This window comes from Octopus bimaculoides, chromosome 22, assembly GCF_001194135.2.
Source record: "Octopus bimaculoides isolate UCB-OBI-ISO-001 chromosome 22, ASM119413v2, whole genome shotgun sequence".
Classification (NCBI taxonomy): domain Eukaryota; kingdom Metazoa; phylum Mollusca; class Cephalopoda; order Octopoda; family Octopodidae; genus Octopus; species Octopus bimaculoides.
The window spans coordinates 12,297,887-12,302,017 of record NC_069002.1 but is presented as its reverse complement, the minus strand read 5'-3'; the positions used below and the strand labels follow the sequence as shown (position 1 = coordinate 12,302,017).

The 4,131-nt window shown below is 37.7% G+C and overlaps 1 protein-coding gene across 1 annotated transcript in view; it reads left to right on the top strand.

The window, feature by feature from the left end:
- The window catches only part of LOC106871140 (probable cyclin-dependent serine/threonine-protein kinase DDB_G0292550), a 149,180-nt gene that overhangs the window by 67,562 nt on the left and 77,487 nt on the right, over window positions 1–4,131 (top strand). The gene's annotated exons all lie outside the window — the stretch shown is intronic.

The window sequence follows — 4,131 nt, the reverse complement described above, 5'->3', positions numbered from 1 at the left end:
ACACACACACACACACACACACACACACACACACACACACACACACACACACACACAACAGGCTTCTCTCAGTTTCCGTCTACCAAACTACCAAATCCACTCACAAGACCTTGGTCAGCCCGAAGCTATAGCAGAAGACACTTGTCCAAGGTGCCACGCAGTGTTACTGAACCCAGATCCTTGTGGTAGCGGGGTATGTTTCTTACCACTCAGTCACGTCTGCCCCTATGTATGCCTATCCGAAGTATTAGTACACCGAAGGAAGATAAATATAAAAGATTTTGCCATAGCGTTAGCTTCACATTCAAACACAAGGCAAAACGCTTGTGTAGGAGAAAATGATAAATGGATATTGAGTTCACCGTGCATGCAAGTGTGTGTGTCTTGGTTACGTCATGTGAATTTAGAAACATCGAGAAAACGTGAAATAATATTAAAAAATAATTGGGCTCGAAGATAAAACTTTTCTTCGAGTTCAACCATTATAAAATACCACGTGTATATATATATATATATATATATATATATATATATATATATATTATGCATACATATATATATATATATATATGCATGTGTGTGTATAAATAAGTGTATATATATAAATATATGTATACATACATACATACATACATACATACATATATATATACATATATGTATATATATATTTGTACATGTATATATGTTCGTATATAGATGTACACACACACACACACACACACACACACACACACACACACACATATATATATATATATATATATATATCTACACACACATATATATATATACATATATACATAGACATGTACACACTCACATACTCCATTGCACACAATGTAGCTCAGTGAAACGAGGACCATCTCTAGTTTTTTCGAATACCGAATGCTAGATTTTACTATGTACGTATGCATCGTCATAATCTATAAACACACCATATATCATTGTTTGTATGCGCTGTTTGATTAAACCTACGTTGGCAAGGATTCATTGACAAGGCCACGGTTCTTTTTCTTTCAATGCCCCATTGTACAAAGGTGACAATCCCATAGTCCTTGCGGTTTCTCTCGAGCGTGACTCTGTTTACACATCCAACAGTTACGTTACGTTACAGTTGCTGTGTTACTGTTAACAGTACAATATGGGGTTGGGAGTTTATGGTGGGGTGGGGTATTTCTTTGCCTATATATTTGTATATAGTATTGTATCGCTTATTGTATCTCTTTTATTGCATATTTGTCTCAGTAATTGGACTGCAGCCATGCTGGGGCACCGCCTCGACGTGTTTAGTCGAACGAATCGACCCCAGTATTTACCATTTTTTAAAAAGTCTGGTACATATTCTATCGGTATCTTTTACCGAACTCTTAGTTTCGGGGACGTAAACAAACCAACATTGGTGGTCAAGCGGTAGTGGGGATAGACGCAAGCACCAAGACACACACACACACACACACACACACACACACACACACACACACACACACACACACACACACATATGAAAGACAGATGAAATGCCGCTAAGCATTTTGCCCGGCGTACTAATGATTCTGTTAGCTTTCCGCCTTAAGGACCCCTAATACTAGTTTCAAATTGTGGCACAAGGCCAGCAATATTAACCGAGGGAGTAAGTCGATGAAATCGACCCAGTGCTCAACTGGCACTTATTTTATCGACCCCGAATGAATGGAAGGCAATGTCGGCCTCGGTAGAATTTGAACTCCGAACGTGAAGACGGGCGAAGTGCCGCGAAGCATTTTGCTCAGTGGGCTAACAGTCCTGCCTACTCGTCGCCTTAAGGACTCTTAATATTAGCACAACCCTTAAGTTTACAGAAATGACTTCAATCAATGTAACTTTTAGTTGGTATGGAGACGAAATCGTCAGGGTCTTTTTCGTTGTACGTTTCTTCAGAAGCTCTCGGGGTCTGCATGGAATGTACCCAAGAAATTCACTCTAGACTCGCTTTTGTTTCGCAGAAATAGTCTGAATAATACCATACGGCACTTAAAAGCTGTCAGGATTGATTTTGAGCCTCTTGTGATATTTTTCTGTGATTGAGCCTGTCTATATCATTGTCTATAGACTACTTCAAGCTGATGCCAAGAACTTACGGTTTTTAGTATCAATCGATCAGATAGATGCCCTATTGTAGTTCATTTAAATTGTTACTGAAAGTGAATTGTTGGATATTATCTTTTGTTACGAAAGGAAACTTCTTGTCTACAGTGCTGCAGCTTTATTCAATATATTTTCATCATTACCGAAGTAGTTGTAGCACTCATTACATGGAACAGAGAGGAGAGAAGAGAAGAAGAAAAGAGAGAGAGAGAGAGAGAGAGAGGGGGGGGGGAGAGGGAGAGAAGTACTGATTTCAAACTTTTAGTATTTAGATTAGCTCTGCCTAATGTAATGCTTATTTATTTATATTGCTTTCAATTAATCATGCATTATGTTGTAGCTTTGAGATTTTGATGATGTCATTGTATATTTCTTGAATGACATTGTAGGGTAGGTGAGAGGGGTTAGATCTGGCTAGTTTTAACATTAAAACAAGAAGAATATTTGGGTCTGATATGGCCGGATTAAATGCTAAAGGATTACAGATTTTTGGTATGGGAAGCAGTTTCCTCTGTTTTTATGGAAACCGCATTGGCTGTCATGGCCCTGTATTAAGTAGTTCAAGTATTTGTCTACATCAGGGGTTCCCAACCATTTTTCCCTATGGACCCCTTTGATTACAATTTTATTCTGGTGGACCCCCATAGCCGTTCGATATTTAAAAACTAGTTTTGTAGAAACTTCTTTCATAAATCTTATTTTGTTTTTCACGTATTAACTTGTGTAAGCTGAACTACGTAAGAAGTTAAAGAAAGAAACGTAGTTCTTTCTTGAAATACATACATACATACATACATACATACATACATACATACATGCTTACATGTAAAGCAGTGCTCCGCAACGTTTTTTTCACTTGCGGCACACTTATATATCTTTTCAAAATTCGGCGGCACAACTGATTTAAAAATATAACTAAAAGTATAGGGGAAAAAAGAATTATATTCACGTTATATACACACCTAGCATCATTTCATGGCACACCAGTGTGCCGCGGCATACCGATTGCGGAGCACTGATCTAAAGCAAATTTTTTTCAGGGGTCCTTAAAAGACTATTGTGAATCCTCAATTTACTATTTTGTTTCGTGGAACCCCACCAAATCTTATGCAGATACGTATGTGTGTTTATGTACGTGTGTATGTTAACTACGGCACATGATATTCTGAAAATAGATACAAGACGAGCTAAACTTAGGTTAAAGTACATATCATCAGTTGGGTTTCCAATCTAACTGGTAACCCCAATCTATGCTATTCCGTTGCGCTTATTTGACCTCCCATTACAAGAACAGCCAGAGATAAGGAGCTGTTGATGTAGCTGTTGATGATGATGATGATGATGACGATGACGATGATGATGATGACGACGATGATGATGATGATGTTGATAAGACTGGATGAGGATATGAAAGATCTTGAAGGATTACGCTAACCGTGATATTGTTGAATATTTATGGAAATGACGATGACGATGGTGATGGTGGGGGTGGGAGTGTTGGAGAAAATTGCAATGATTAAGATAAGGAGGGGTGTGACGACGGTGAAGATGACGACTTGATGACGATGATGATGATGCTGATGATGATGATGATGATGATGATGATGATGATGATGATGATGATGATGATGATGATGATGAGGGTGTTGGTGATGGTGATGAATATGTATTTGATAAAGCTGATGAAAGGAAAGTTTATCAAACGACAACTGTGATAGTTTGGGAGGTCAATGTGATGATTTGCAACAGTAAAATACAAACATATACACACATACGCACACGCGCGCGCACACACACACACACACATGTAACTGTGTAGGATCATACATGTGTGCATACATATATATATATATATATATATATATATATATATGTAATTGTATATATAATCACCACTTATACTCTTCTGTCCCTTTCCCTATGTTTCTGCCTCTATCTATCTAACTATCTATCTAACTATATACATACATACGTACATGCATACATACACATATACGTATATAT